Source organism: Heloderma suspectum, chromosome 7 (assembly GCF_057233095.1).
Source record: "Heloderma suspectum isolate Gila_16-S chromosome 7, 16-S_ref, whole genome shotgun sequence".
Classification (NCBI taxonomy): domain Eukaryota; kingdom Metazoa; phylum Chordata; class Lepidosauria; order Squamata; family Helodermatidae; genus Heloderma; species Heloderma suspectum.
Genome location: NC_139464.1, coordinates 45,693,111 through 45,710,183, shown reverse-complemented (window position 1 = coordinate 45,710,183; position 17,073 = coordinate 45,693,111).

Genomic DNA, 17,073 nt, shown 5'->3' with positions numbered 1-17,073 from the left:
TTCCTAACCCATCTACAATCCTTTTAAAAAGAAGGCATTGGGATGGGGTCTTCCTAGTTTTATGGCTTAATCTGAGCCAAAGGTCATCAGGAGGATTCAGCCTCCAAACCAGCTTTTAAAGTTAAAATCAGCCTTAGATCATGTGAGGTCTTCCTCACTGATTAAGCTCTTTCCTTCCCCACTGATTTAGCACAGCCTGCCCATAGGACTGAAGGACTGGATACAAATGCACCACATGACTGCCAGGCAGGCTTCAACTTTAGCAACTCTGTTTTTAGCAATGAGCCATTAGTACAAGCTGAACTCTTAGTTCTGTGTAACTCCCCTTAAACCTCCAGGTACTGAAAGCGAAAGAGAAAGAAACCTAGAAATAAGGGAAAGATATGAAACATGCACGCAAGCAGTGAGATCACAATGATAGCATGGAAACATAATGCCTATATGCTCTTCCTTGTAGAGCTCATGCCAGTGTTCATGGTATATGTGAGTGCCCCCCTCCGCGCCGCCATTGTATCCTCACAACATCCTGTAAAGTAGGTAAGGCTGAGATCAAGCGACTGGCCCAGAGACATCAGTGAATTTTGTGAATATTTGATCTCCTGATATTCACAGTCCATGTCAGACTCACTGGCTCAACTTGAATGAGCTGGAGGTTGCTGTTAGGAAAGGATGAGCAAAATGGCAAGACAATCAAGAACAGGATATCAGAAGAAAGTGATGCTGAGTACATAAAGTGATGCAAAGTTCATAAAGCAAGTAGGAGGATACTGAACAAGATAAAATGAGAATGGGGAAACCTAATTAATGGTCTGGAGGCACCCAATTCTGTGGCATGGGGTGGGGAGACTGTGACCCTCCAGATGTTGGGCTACATCTCCCATTTTCCCCAACAATTTGTCATGCTATCTGGGGCTGATGGGAGTTGGAGTCCAACAACATCTGGAGAGGCACTGGTTCCCCACCCCTGTTGTAGCAGATCAGTGCCTGGATGATAGAATACCCAGAGCCCATGTAAGTCAGTCTGAGCTTTGTAAAGGAAAAACAAGATATAAGGAAACAAAGTAACTACATAACTAATGACCGCAATGAACCTAACAATCAAGTGCAAGATTGATAGTTCCTCTCTGCACCCATGAAATGTATGTATGCATTAACTGGGCCAGGTCTGAAATACAGACTCTCATTAGGGCAGCATGGGTGATGGTGGCCCTCCCCCTGGAAAATCAGGTTCATGGTTTGGGAGGGCTCCTGGACCCTATGCTTCCCTGGATTTTCAGGTGGCAGCTGTGGAAGAAACACATTTGCATAACTAAGTCTGGTGCACCAGCTGTGGCCATTCTTGAGTCAGTCTGAGACATGGCTAGGCTATTGCAATGTGCTCTGTGTGGGGATACCCTTGAAGAGCACCCAGAAGCTTAAATTGATCTAAAATGAGGCAGCAAGGCTGCTAACCATTGCACAGTATTGGGATCACATCACGCCAATACCTGAAAGATCTGCACTGGGTGTCAACTGTTTTCCGGGCTCGGTTCAAGGTGTTGCTTTTAACCTTTAAAACCCTAAACAGCTTACGTCTTGGCTATCTGCGGGACTGCCTGTCTTACTATGAACCTGTCCAGTCATTAAGGTCTGCAGGAGAGACCATTTTGAAGACCCCCTCACTCACAGAGTCCTGCTTGTTGGGCATATGGGAAAGGGCTTTCTCCTTCGTTGCTCCCAAAACTCTGGACCGTGCTTCTTCTGAAGTTATGACCGGTCCCCACTTTCTCTGCATTCAGAAAGAGGGTTGATGCATTTTTAAATGTAGATTTTTAAAATTGTTATGGTTTTAAAGATTTTTAATGTTCCATTATGTCTGTATTTGTTTATTCTTGTTTTTAATTTTTTTTTTGTAAACCACCTTGGTTGGTTACAGAAAAGCAGTATATAAATGCAATAAATAAATAATAAATAAATGGTGGGGCATACTCACATATGTTGAAGGATGGTGTTGGGGACCAATCGATCAGATGTCTAATTAGATATTTTCTTCCCTGCTCCTCCCCACAGGTTCCTTTGAGCACATTACTGGCTTATATAATTGTGTTCCTTTCCATTTCCCATAACCAGGTCTGTAATAGGATAAATGTTACCACCAATCCCTATGGAAATGGCTTAGGATGGAGTCTTATATATATTTACCTGGGAATAAATATCTCATTGAATTCAATGAGGCTAACTACTACATAGACAAGAAGAGGACTGCATCCTAACACACTGGTTGTTGTTCGATACCAAGCTAGGAGCCCCCTGATCACAATGCAGATGACTGACAGGGACAGGGGGGATGTCAATGCTCTTTGTCAGTTAAAGGATGTAAATGTTGCAGTAAGAAGACACCACCACCCCACCGCTTACAACATCTAATTTGTATCTTGTTTACCTTTCAAGAGACAACATAATTGACTGTTCCAGCCAGAGTCACAACTTAATTTGGTGATCTGTGCAGTCACCTCTGCTGCAGTCCTGGAACTGGCTACCCATTTACTTTCCTACCTATGATAATTCAGGGCCTTCCTAGTTAGAAAGCCAGGCAATGCAGTTTTTGTTCTCTGCAGCCAGAAGAGCTGCTTTGCCTCAGACTTTGTCATGTACACTTAGCTATATTCTTTGATGCTATTTCTTCATTGCCTCACTTTGGAAGTCTGGTTGCTATGGCAACTGAGCACAGCTAACAATCTGTTTGTGGTCCACCTGTTTCAAATAGAATTATTCTGGATTCTTCATATTTCAGTTGATGCCATTCAATTAGGTATGTAGCATAAGATATATTTTTTTTAAAAAATGATTATTTGCTGGGTGGTCATCATCTAGTTACGGTAAACTGTCATAAAATGCTAAGAATGGCTCTCTATTAAATACTAAACTGTCAGAGGCATATACCACTTTTTAAAAAGTAGAACCTCTGTGGCAGTTGAAGATTTGTTTTTAAGTTTTTGAGAAATTCAATGGGATGATTTTGGAATTTTCAGGGTTCCCCAAGCTTTAAGTTTAATTTTCATTTTGCCCAACTTGGGAAAGTGGCATGATTATTTGTTATTTGAGTTCTAGAGTCTAATACAAAGGGGCCCAGAGGATATTTCTTATTGCCACAACCATATTGAGAGAGCAACCATTTTTCAACTTACACAGAATTTTTCTGGTAGGAATAAAAATGGGAAAACAAAACGTTCCTAGTTGCAGAAGAGTCTGGTGCAACTCAGAAAACTGTTACCATACCAACACAGTTCTGACAATAAAAAATATAATCTGGATCATTTTGGATCCTCACCCCACATAAACTAGAGTATATTGTTATGCTCCTTGTTGATGAATCCAGCATAACTACAACTCTCTGGTTCCATACTCATAATTAGCATGGTTTATAATGGTGATCGCTAAAAGAAGGAACTGAAAAAGTAGCAAGGGGGAGGAATCTGTTCTTCTACCATTCTTTGACCACCCTGGAGTAGTTACAGTTATTAATAGGAACCTAAATCATATTGAACATGTGCCCTTAGTTGTGAAAGAGCTATTTGGGGGATTGCAATGAAGTTTACTTTAAGGGAGGGGTGCGCAAACTTTTTGACCTCAAGGATAGCATGTGATGTTGGCTTGGCAGTCAGAGACATGCACCACGTGCGCACAGACTCATGCACATCCCAACAATCTTGATACAGATTGCTCTTTTCTTGGTGGGTGGGGGGAATTCAGTGACAGGGCAGTCAGGGCACCCTTGGGGGCCTGCAGGGAGAAAAGAGCAATCTGTACTAGGATGGCTGGGATGTGTGTGCATGTGTGCACATGTGGGGCATGTGTGTGCATATGTGTGGCCCCTAACTGCTCAGCCAGCATCACATGCTGTTCTTGGGGCAGAAATGTTTGTGTACCCCTTCTTAAAGTAAACTTCACTACAATCCCCAAAATAGCTTTCACAACTAAGAGCAAAAAGATTATGCACCCCTGTTGTAGATATTATTAAAAGGGGAACAAAATAGAAACCTGAGGGAGACCATAGATAGATTACAGGGAGTAGAGTAGTAGAATCATAGAATAGTAGGGTTGGAAGGGGCCTATAAGACCAACGAGTCCAACCCCCTGCTCAGTGCAGGAATCCACGCCAAAGCATCCCTGACAGATGGCTGTGCAGCTTCATCTTCAATGCCTCCAGTGCGGGAGAGCCCACTACCTCCCTAGTAGTCCCCCAGTGGTCCAAGAAAGAACAAAACCACCCTAGTATGGTACTTCCAATCCCCAACCCAGACAGACTGCCCATGTAACCAAAGCTGCTGTGCAGTCCAGCAGAATCAATGTGATCATACTCTCTCTGTCCTCCTTCTGGCACAAATCATCAGTCAGGGCGATCAAGGCAGTTTCAGTGCCAAACTCAGGCCTGAATCCCAACAGTTTAAAATAACAATTAAAAATATCAGCATCAAAAGTAGACCTCATAAATAAGCCAAGTGAAGCAGGCGGTTCTTGACTACAGATTGAAAAGTACCAGAAGAACGTGAATGTAGGAAGGCACCCTATACCAAGTCAGACAATTAGTCCATCTAGCTCAGTGTTGTCTACTCTTCAGTGACTGGCAGAGGGTCTCCAGGATTTCAGACAGGTCTTTCCCGGCCCTACCTGGAGATGCCAGAGGTTGAAGGTGGGATGCTTTGCCCACAAAGCAAGCGCTCTGCCAAGGAGCAAGAGCCCCTCCCCTAAATGTGTCTGATGAGCCTGCATGGGGAGAGACTTCTATAAACCAAAACCTATTTCTGATCACAAACCTCACTTCAGGCAGAGCAGCACTCTAAATTGTCTCACTCATGGTGTGTTATATGGCAGCAGCTGCTCCTGAAGATATCTGGGACCCAGGTTGTATAGGTTTTAAAAGTCAAAGCCAGCACCTTGAATGTAGCCTTGAAACAAACCGGCAACCAGTGGAGCTCATGAAGGATTGGTGTTGCATCCACCTGATACCTAGTACTTGACAAAAGTCGTGCTGCTGCATTCTGATCTAGCTGTTTCCAGACTGCTTTCCAGAGCAGCCACATTAGAGTAGTAAAGTTGAAAGGTTACTGTAGCACACATGCTGTGGCTATATCCTTAGTCTCCACATAAACTGATATATTAATTCAGGGTGCAATCCTATGGCTGCTAGACAGCAGCTAGACAGCCATAAGATTATTCAGTTTTTGGGAACCGACCTCGGAGCCTGTGCTCCAAGGCTGGTTCCCAGAAAACTGCCTCCTTGCCCCCTCTTCCACCACCTGGTAGGTGGTGCAGATCATCCTGGGCTCCACGCATGTAAGAGTAGCACAGAGCAGGAAGAAAGGGGGCGTTCCTGAGGCGAGGACCTTGGAAGCGCCAGCACGACGCTTCCTCTGCGTCGTCCAGCTGCCGCCCCTCCTCCAAAGCTCTGTGGCTAGATGTCTGAAATCAGCTGTCTAGCCACAAATGCAGGGTGGCTGGAGCCCGGAGGCGAAGATCCCCTCTGTACTCCAGCAGCCGTACATTGGATAGGCGCTCACCTCCAAGTTCAGAGGCAGCTGCCTATCCCCATAGAATTGCTCCCTTATGGTGCAATCCTATGCAGGTTTAGACAGAAAAAGTCTTACAACTCCCAGCATTTCCCAGCCAGCCATGTTGGATTGCACCCTTAGGGAGCAATCCTATTTAGATAGGTGGCCACCTCCGAACTCAGAGGCAATTGCCTATCCAAAGCAGGGCAGGAGAAGCACGGAGGGGATTGTTTCCTCCATGCTTCTCCTGCCCTGCTTTTTTGGCTAGACAGTCGATTGCGGCTGTCTAGCCACGGGAAGATGGAGCAGGAAGGAGGCTGCTGTACATTGTGTCGTACAGGCAGTTACGCTCTCCCTGCCCCGGAACGCCCCAACGCCCCTTTCCAGCCACTCCACTCTCCTTGTGAGTGTGGAGGGTTGGTTCCCGGAAAACAGCATATCCTATGGCCATCTAGCCACTGTCTAGAGGCCATAGGATTGCTCCCTCCGACTGATAAAATCTTTCGATATTAAAGGCATGAGAGCCCATCCCAGTGCAATCCTCAATTGCTAATTGCTTATGCTATCACTATTAGAAGGAAAACTTTCTTAAGTTGCTTTTTGTTGTTTTCAATTCATATAGTTCATAATTTTAAGATTTTATCTTGTTTGTTTTGATCTGTAAGACACCCAGGGAATATTTGTTGATGAGTGGCCATATACATTTCATAAATCAAATCCATCAATCAAATCAATCAGTTAAAAAAAAGTAGTTGGTGCTGACCCACGTTTTCCACAATGGAAACTTCACCAGACCTTCTAAATTCCTACAAACAAATTACTGCTAAGTAAAAAAAAACAAAAAACATTTTTACAGACATGAAAAGGATTTTTACACTGGGTAATGCCATTCTCAGGACTATTCACAGGACCCCTATTCTGTATGAAATCATCTGGCAAGCTTAAATAGGGAGGAGCTTATAAACCTTCCTAGCAGCATCTGGCCAGCCACTGCTAGAAAAAGATTTCTGGACTAGCTGGACTTTGGTCTGATCTAGCAAGGCTGGTTTTATGTGCAGCAGCGTGTGGATACATGCTAGTTAGTTATGCAGAGCCAAATGAAGATATTTTTGCATTTAAGGCAGGAAATTAAAATTCCCCAAGTGTAAAAAAATAAAATCAATAATTAGTTAGACAAAACTGTTAATTTGCCTCTCTTTAATGGTGCTTGACATCTGCTGTCTGAGGTAGCTGCCTGTCACTATACTTTGTGGTAGCACTTGCCATGCACAAACATGCTCAATGTGATATGCTAAGGCTGCAATCCTGAGGACATACCTGAGATCTATTTCTGAGCAAACGTGCGTAGGATTGTGCTGTTTATGTTGTGGCTAACTGGCTGTCAGGACTTTATTTAAGCCATCCCTAGAATCGATTCTAAATGTCAGGATTCAGACATGGAACAGAAGAAACTGGGATACAGCTAATGCCCCAAAACACACACTGGGCCCTTCACCCATTCCGGAGTAACCCTAAGGGATAAGAATGCTCCTATTCTCACTCCTAAAGCAAAAGGTAAAAAGTAACACACACTCTTGAGGCTGGAGCTTGTATTTTTGTAAAAGGCAGCATACAGAGAAATGAGAGGCAGGATGATGGTACTGTCTTTGAAACCTGCATTCTAAAGCAAATGCTTCACTTTGCTTTATGGTAAAGCTGGCCTTATCTGAATTACTGTAGCTCTATCCCCCTTCCCCCCTAACTTCTTGCAACAATGGTGCTGCATCCCGTACCAGCAAATGTATTATTTACTAATTTATTATATATTTACTTTGCCCAAGAACAAAAGTTCTCTAGGCAGACTACGTAAAGCTAACAGGATAAAATGCAAAACTAACAAAAAATAATACACAAACTACAAACAGCCCGGGCGGGGGATGTTAAATATTTACACAGCCATTAAAATCTAAATTCTAAATGTAGAGGATTCTAGGCTATAAACAGGGCTTAATTCATGCCAAATCTCACCTGTGTTGCATCCTAGAACCTGGTTCACCGTCAAGATTTCAGCAATGTAATATATGATAATAATAGTGTCTTTAGCATGCATAAAGTGCATTTTAGCTTTGCTTGAGCAACCTCAGCCAACCCCCAGTCCTCTGTGATTAGGGATAAAGAAGTCAGGACAGAGGAGGTAACCTTCAGAGAGGGCTACACCCCAGCGCACTCTCTTTTTAAAAATCACGACATAGCTGCATTTCTAAGTAATCTGGTGAATCCGTTATCGTTTCGTTTTGCCTGAGGAAGAGCTCCGTGAACTGTACAGTAAGCAGCCTCTTTTACTCAGCCCAAGAAGAGAAATCGTTATTATCCATTTTGTATTTTCATTTCCTAATCATTTTCACTAAGGTCTATTGTTGCATTACTGGTTTCAGCACAGTGCAATGGAATGTAAAAGAAATGTTTCTTGACCATTGACAAAGCATTTCAACATACTTGCTAGAGATCAAGTGTCGTGCAAGCAATTTAGTTTAAATTAGGGGAGGGGGCTTGAAATCTTAGTGTTTAGTATTTAGATTGAATTATTGAGCAGTGTCCCTTTAAGAAATGGACTACCTTTTCTTTTTATGTAATCATTGAGGGTTGGGGAGCGGCTTCAGCCACCAGTGAATCAGAAAGCTCCCTTCAGACAGTGATATCCCAGCTTTCCTATATAATGTATTTTACGCTCATCTACACATAAAATGCTGCATGCATGTGCTAAGAACAGCAGCACTTGCCCATATAGACTCCTGGCTAAGTTGAAGGAGCAAATGCGATGGCTATCCAGGCAGCGCCTTTTTCTTTTTTTCTTTTCTGAAAAGCTTGAAAGAAAAGGATAATGCAGTTTACCATTTCCAGCGACGGCCAATCAAGTTAGAGGCAATTTCAGTCCCAGCCAGTTGGACAACTGGTGATGGCTGTCTCAACCAATCAGATTTATTCTGAAGCTTCACTTCAATTCCCATAGGGACCTGGTTAATTGCTTGATAGTAGCTGCGAAGAGCTGTTCATTCTCTCTAGCAATCTAGAAACATTACCTCTTGAAGTGAGTTCCGTGCATGGTCTTTCAGCTGTTCAAAAGAAAATTAACCTAAAAAATAAACAGCAAAAACTGCATCCATCCCACTCTGACCCGCTCTTGGCATTTGTTTGAAGCAATTATTGGAGATTTTGCTGTTCAATAGTGAGACAAGAAATTCTCAAAATGTTTCTGAGAGGAAGATACACCTCGTACGATAGGAATTATATACACAGCGGAGATTAATGTCCGCCGGGTGATATGTATCTAAATTGTGTTAGATGGTATTAAAAGAGGAATTTAGACACTACTACTGTTTGAATATTAATACTGGTCCAGAAGTACACGATTATCTGATGAATCAATATGCTTACATGTAACTTGTCTTCAAAATAGTTTTGTTACGCATGCTTTGCAAAATATTTGCCTTATGTTTTATGGGTTGACAGTGGACTAGTTTAGACCTGTTCCTGATGTAAAAAGAAAACAGCATTCTGTAGTTTTGCTTTCACTTTTCCCAAAACAGGTAGGGCTACAATTGTATACCTACTTGCTTGGGATAAGCCCCATTGAACTCAGTGGGACTTGCTTTTAAGTAGACATTTATAGGATTGTGTTGTAAATTACCAAAAACCTAACTAAAACAAAAATACAACATTGATTGGGCCCAGGCAGCATTTATGTAGATGAAAAACACAACTCCCAGTCGCTTTCATTTATGGCTTGCTTTGGACAGCATCTTCTGATTGTGATATGCCACTGAGCTAGTACAGAGAAACCACTAGCACATAGTAGTGATTTCATGGTTGCTTGGTCATCTGTATTACTACAAACAGAGCAGGAGGGGGGGGGGTTAACCATTCTCAGGGCTGGCTTCAAGAGTTGGCATGGCTGGGAACCTACCAGAGGCCTACAATCCAGCAGGGGACCCACTGACAAGAGCTCTCTGAACCTGCTCCTCCTCTTCACCATTGCAACCTGCTTGTTTACTATCATGTCTCTCTGGCCAAGACAAAGGTGGTGGTATGAAGGAGAAGCAATAGATACCACTACCTGTTTGCTCATTTGCTCTCTGCCTGGCAAGTAAGTATATGATAGCAATAATGGCAAGGAGGATGAGGAGCAATAGCAGCTATTGACAATGGCTGTGAGAAGGTGGACTCACTGAGGGAAGGGGCCCCACTGAGGGTGTCTTACCCAAGGGCCATAGAATCATAGAATAGTAGGGTTGGAAGGGGCCTACAAGGCCATCAAGTCCAACCCCTTGCTCAATGCAGGAATCCAAGTCAGAGCATAACTGCAAAAAGGCCCTGCAAAACCCAGAGTCAGCACTGAATTCTTATATGTGATAAAGGTTGGTGTCTTTACTATATGGTAAGGCTTTCCCACATTCTCCACATGGCTGGATAGTTGTCTGTGTTACTAATCCATAGCTGCTGACATTGAGTAGGGAAGGTATTCCCTAAACTATAGAATTTAATGGCTAGAATCTTCTTTTAAGGAATGGCTTGTCTTCCCTGCTTTTCCCCCCCATAGTTTTCAGAATTCACCATTTGAAGCGTTCTTCATGTCCTTCAACATATTTACATTCTTGCCATTTTTATGAGGTATCTTGTTTAATTTTTGTAATTTTCATTTATGTTATGGTGTATATTGAGTTCTTTTCTTACAGAGAAACCATACTGTGATATTTTTGAAATCATGTTTGTTTATGTATTCTGTAATGAAAGATGGGGTATTGTGTGCATGTGTGTAAAATTATTAATGTTGATTTTAGTGTGTAAAGGGAACTTTTGTGACGTTTTCCCCTCCTTTTCTCTCACAAAGGTTGGCCACATGTGCACTATTGAGAATTCATTTAAAAAACAACAACAGGAACTGTTTTTTAAAACTACATATATATTTGGAACCAATACACAGAACGTAATTATCAATATGAATTAATACTTAAGACTGTATTTACTTTTGTAAAGAAGGAACCAGAAAATGTTAAAATGCTGCAGCATGCAGGGAGAGAGAGACAAAATGAACTTCTTCACACCATAGCAACAGCAACCATGAAATACTAAAAAAGCAGCCACAGTTGTCTGTATTGCTGTACTTTAAAACATACAAGCAACCCTCCACAGATTTTCCATGTGTAAATTGTTTGTCTGTATTCACCCTATGGCTTCCTAGTCTGTATTTAGCTACCAGAGCTTTTGACTAAACATCTTCTATCCAAATACTGGTTTTGGGGCAATAGTACATGGTGATGAGCCTTATGAAAGGTGTGTGCAACTAAAAGTTAACCCTTGGTGAAAGACAGGTTGCTGACTACTTTTGGTTGCCAGGGGAACAAGAGAAATCAGAGAGGGAGAGGTCAACAGAGAGAGAGAGAGAGAGAGAAATGTGAGAGTTGAAAACTGAGCTGGGAAGATATCTGTGTAAACCCTAAAGGGACTCTGTGCAAAAGATTCCATTTATTTTTGATCATTTAGTAATAGCAATTAACATATAGATTATTTGTTCTTTAGCAAGTGAATCTTCATATTGAGCTAACTGTGATGTCTTACTCCTCAATTTGTTAGAGTACACATAAGTGTACCGCTTCCTGGTTGAAATCCCCCCAGTGGTGGTTTGAACACTCTCCTGAGGAAGTATAGTAAATGAAGAACTACAAATTGGGGGCGGGGGACAAAGCCATTTAAAATACACTGACTGTTTAGACAATTATGTATAGCGAATCTTATTTTACTATTAAGCATTTAAACATCACGAGTCATGAAGAGCCTGACATTTCTGGGGAGAAAGGAGCTGTAGACCTAAATCTCAGCCCTGAATTCCATCCAATATACAAAGTTTTGGGAATCAGTGGCCCACAGGGCTTCCCCACTCCGTCTCTTTGGCCTGTCCCCCTTTTCCCCACTACTCAGCTGCTTCCCACCGATCAGCTGAGTAGTGCAGGGAGGATTGCATAGGGAGGGGAGGATTAATCTTCTCTCCTACAGTCCCCCCACGCTGCTCAGCTGATTGGTGGGAAGTAGCTGAGCAAGCAGGAAGAGGGGGGCTGGCTGTAGAGGGACTGGGTGTGTGGGGATGGATTTGGACATAAATATTAATACTTTGAGATACTTTCATCCTCACTATTTAATGTAGCTGCTATCAAAACAACATTCCTGACCCTACCGTTCAGGAATGAACTTACTGTTGCAAGGGAAATCCCATTAAGCTTATCTGGGGCTAAGTACAGAGGTACAGCAACTCTAAACAACAAAAACTTTAGAGCCAACAGCCTCACCTACCAGATTATCTTATTCAACTATTGAAGAGACAAGAATGATTCACTGTGTAACTTCGGATGAGCTTTGCAGCAGGGCCAACTCTACCATGAAGCAGAGTGAGGCAGATGCCTCAGGGAGAAGATGCGGGGGTGGAAGGGGAGGGAGTGGCAGCAAGATATTGGAGGACAGAGCTGTGTCTGTTACATGGTATGCCCAGCACCCTCTAAGCCAGCCAGCAGCCCTCAGGAATGGTGGAGGACACACCACAGTTGATTTTAACATTCAACTGCCAATCCACTCAGCTTCTGTATGTGGAATGAATGGGAGGCACCCATCTTTGCTGCCTCAGGCAGCAAAAATATTTTAGGCCAGCCTTGCTTCGCAACAATTCGGAATTCGGAATAGGAGCTTATCCAAATGTTGCCTCAGGTTTGGATACAATTTCTGTAACACATCTTAAAGTTGCTATACTCCATCAAAAATCTTTATAGGAAACTCCAATATGAACCCACCAAACTAGAATTAATTAGCAAATTTGATATTGACAAATCCTGGGAATGAGTAACTCACTACTGAAAGTAATTGTTCCTCCTTAGATACTTACATTTTTGATCTTGCTTTGCCTATTAATCACCAGTGGCACTAGTCAAGAGTCTGTCATACTGTCACTGATTGGATCTTGCATTCATTTGAATTCATGAGGGGTGAAACCCACTCAGCTTAATTCCTCATTGGACAGGCAACAGAACTATTTTCCTAAAATGTCAGAAAACAGCTCAGCTATTACCAGCCAATTTTGAACTCTGTTGCACTCCCCATGACATCACTGGAAGCACTATGGAGTCTGAATCCTCCATGAGACTTTACTTCCTACTGCTGCAGCAGCTACAAACAGATAAAGTGGAACTGAGAAGGAGCTAGGAGTTTTTCTCCAGCTCAGATTGCAATCCAAGCCATAGAAGAACTATGGTCTTGAAACACTTAACTGAGATTGAAGGCAATCATTCTGAGTTGCTGAGACTCATATTCCAGACCAAGGAGTTGTGAACTCACTGGGCCCAGATGGTATCTATCCTAGAGTTCTCAAAGAACTCAAATATGAAGTTGCTGATCTTCTAACCAAAATAAGCAACACATCCCTAAGATCAGCATCTATACCAGAGGACTGGAAGATGGCCAATGTAACACCAATTTTCAAAAAGGGATCCAGGGAAGTTACAGATCCATTACCTTAATGTCTGTTCTGGGGAAACTGGTTGAAGGCATTATTAAAGATAAAATTAGTCAGCATATAGAAGGACAAGCCCTGCTGAAAAAAGAATCAACACAGCTTCCACAAAGGTAAGTCCTGTCTCACTAACCTTTTAGAGTTCTTTGAGAGTGTCAGTAAACATGTAGACAGGGGTGATCCAGTAGACATTGTTTACTTGGGCTTCCAAAAGGCTTTTGACAAAGTCCCTCACCAAAGACTCCTGAGCAAACTTAGCAGTCATAGAATAAGAGGACAGGTCCTTTTATGAATCAGTAACAGGTTAAAGAACAGAAAGCAGAGAGTAGGAATAAATGGTAAATACTCCCAATGGAGGGAAGTAAATCGTGGGGTCCCACCAGGATCTGTATTAGGACCAATGCTTTTCAGCCTGTTCATATATGATCTGGAGTTAGGAGTGAGCAGTGAAGTGGCCAAGTTTGAGGATGACACCGAATTATTTACGGTGGTTAAAACAAAAAGAGATTGTGAAGAGCTCCAAAAGGATCTCCCCAAACTGGGAGAATGAGCATCTAAATGGCAAATGCGGTTCAGTGTAAGCAAGTGTAAAGTGACGCAAGTTGGGGCAAAAATCCCAACTTCAAGTATAGCTTGATGGGGTCTGAGCTAGCGGTGACTGACAAGGAAAGAGATCTTGGGGTTGTGGTGGACAGCTCAGTGAAGATGTCAACCCAGTGTGCGGCCGCTGTAAAAAAGGCAAACTCCATGTTAGGCATAATTAGAAAAGGAATTGAGAATAAAACTGCCAATAACATACTGTTGTTGTTGTTCAGTCGTTCAGTCGTGTCCGACTCTTCGTGACCCCATGGACCATAGCACGCCAGGCCTTCCTGTCCTGCGCTCTCTCCCAGAGCGTGCTCAAGTTCATATTCATTGCATCCGTGATGCTATCTAGCCATCTCATCCTCTGCCGTCCCCTTCTCCTTTTGCCTTCAGTCTTTCCCAGCATCAGGGTCTTTTCCAGAGAGTTTTCTCTTCGCATTAGGTGGCCAAAATATTTGAGCTTCAGCTTCAGTATCTGTCCTCCCAGTGAGCACTCAGGGTTGATTTCCTTTAGGATGGACTGATTTGACCTCCTCACAGTCCAGGGGACTTGTAAGAGTCTTCTCCAGCACCACAGTTTGAAAGCATCAATTCTTCGGCGTTCAGCCTTCCTTATAGTCCAGCTCTCACAGCCATACGTTACTACTGGGAAAACCATAGCTTTGATTAGACGGACCTTTGTTGGCAAGGTGATGTCTCTGCTTCTTACTATGCTGTCTAGGTTGGCCATAGCTTTCCTCCCCAGGAGCAAGCGTCTTTTAATTTCATGGCTACAGTCACCGTCTGCAGTGATCTTGGAGCCCAAGAAAGTAAAATCTGTCACTGCTTCCATTTCTTCCCCTTCTATATGCCAGGAAGTGATAGGGCCCGATGCTATGATCTTAGTTTTTTGAATGTTGAGTTTCAAACCAGCTTTTGCACTCTCCTCTTTCACCCTCAACAATAGGCTCTTTAGATCCTCTTCGATTTCTGCCATTAGGATGGTATCGTCTACATATCGGAGGTTATTGATAATTCTCCCACCAATCTTAATTCCGACCTCTGATTCATCCAACCCGGCATTTCTCATGATGTATTCTGCATATAAGTTAAATAAGGATGGTGACAATATGCAGCCTTGTCGTACTCCTTTCCCAATTTTGAACCACTCGGTTGTTCCATGTCTGGTTCTTACTGTTGCTTCTTGACCCTCGTACAGGTTTCTCAGGAGACAGGTAAGGTGGTCTGGTACTCCCATCACTTTAAGAATTTGCCACAGTTTGTTGTGATCCACACAATCAAAGGCTTTAGCATAGTCAATGAAGCAGAAATAGACGTTTTTCTGGAATTCTCTTGCTTTCTCCATGATGCAGCGAATGTTGGCGATTTGATCTCTAGTTCCTCTGCCTCTTCGAAACCCAGCTTGTACTTCCGGTAGTTCTCGGTTTGCATACTGCTGAAGCCTAGCTTGTAGGATTTGGAGCATCACCTTGCTGGCATGCGAAATGAGCGCAATTGTGCAGTAGTTTGAACCCTCTTTGGCGTTGCCCTTCTTTGGAATTGGAATGTAAACTGACCTTTTCCAGTCTTGTGGCCATTGTTGAGTGTTCCAAATGTGTTGGCATATTGAGTGCAGCACTTTAACAGCATCATCTTTTAGGATTTTAAATAGCTCAGCTGGAATACTGTCATCTCCACTAGCTTTGTTGTTAGTAATACTTCCTAAGGCCCACTTGACTTCACACTCGAGGATGTCCGACTCAAGTTCAGTGACCGCACTATCATGGCTATCAGGGACATTCAGATCTTTCCTGTATAGTTCTTCTGTGTATTCTTTCCACCTCTTCTTAATCTCATCTGCATCTGTTAGGTCCCTGCCTTCTTTGTCCTTTATCATGCCCGTCTTTGCACAAAACGTTCCCTTGAGATCTCCAATTTTCTTGAAGAGATCTCTAGTCTTTCCCATTCTGTTGTTTTCCTCGATTTCTTTGCATTGTTCATTTAAGAAGGCCTTCTTGTCTCTCCTTGCTATTCTCTGGAACTCTGCATTTAGTTGGATATATCTTCCCCTTTTCCCCTTGCTTTTCGCTTCCCTTCTTTCCTCAGCTACTTGTCAAGCCTCATCAGACAGCCACTTGGCTTTCTTGCATTTCTTTTTCTTTGGGATGGATGGAGTTGCTGCCTCCTGAACAACGTTACAGACCTCCGTCCATAGTTCCTCAGGCACTCTGTCTATCAGGTCTAATCCCTGAAATCTATTCCTCACCTCCACTGTATATTCATCAGGGATATGATTGAGGTCATACCTGAACGGTTTAGTGGCTTTCCCTGCGTTCTTCAATTTAAGCCGAAATTTTGCAAGAAGCAGCTCATGATCTGAGCCACAGTCAGCTCCAGGTCTTGTTTTGACTGACTGTATGGAGCTTCTCCATCTTTGGCTGCAAAGGACATAATCATTCTGATTTCGATATTGACCATCTGGTGATGTCCATGTGTAGAGTCGTCTCTTGTGCTGTTGGAAAAGAGTGTTTGCTATGATCAGCATGTTCTCTTGGCAAAACTCTATTAGCTTTTGTCCTGCTTCATTTTGTACACCAAGGCCATGCCTGCCTGTTATCCCGGTGATTTCTCGACTTCCTACTTCCATAGCATTCCAATCCCCTATGATGAAGAGGACATCTTTTTTGGGTGTTAGTTCTAGAAGGTGTTGTAGGTCTTCATAGAACCGATCAACCTCAGCTTCTTCGGCCTCAGTGGTTGGGGCATAGACTTGAATTACTGTGATGTTGAATGGTTTGCCTTGGATTCGTACTGAGATCATTCTATCATTTTTAAGATTGTACCCCAGTACTGCTTTTCCCACCCTTTTGTTGACTATGAGTGCTACTCCATTTCTTCTAAGGGATTCTTGCCCACAATAGTAGATATGATGGTCACCTGAATTAAATTCACCCATGCCTGTCCATTTTAGTTCACTGATTCCCAAGATGTCGATGTTCAGTCTTGCCATCTCATGTTTGATCACTTCCTACTTACCTTGATTCATTGATCTGACATTCCAGGTTCCTAAACAATATTGTTCTTTACAGCATCGGATTTTCTTTTCACCACCAGACACATCCACAGCTGAGTGTCCTTTCGGCTTTGGCCCAGCCGCTTCACTCTTTCTGGCGCTACTTGGAAATACCCTCTGCTCTTCCCCAGTAGCATATTGGACACCTTCCGACCTGAGGGGCTCATCTTCCGGCGTCATCTCTTTTAGCCTTGTGCTACGTTCCATGGGGTTTTCTTGGCAAGAATACTGGAGTGGGTTGCCATTTCCTTCTCCAGTGGACCACATTTTGTCAGAACTCTCCGCCATGACCTGTCCGTCTTGGGTGGCCCTGCACGGCATAGCTTATGGCTTCACTGAGTTACGCAAGCCCCTTCGCCACAACAAGGCAGTGA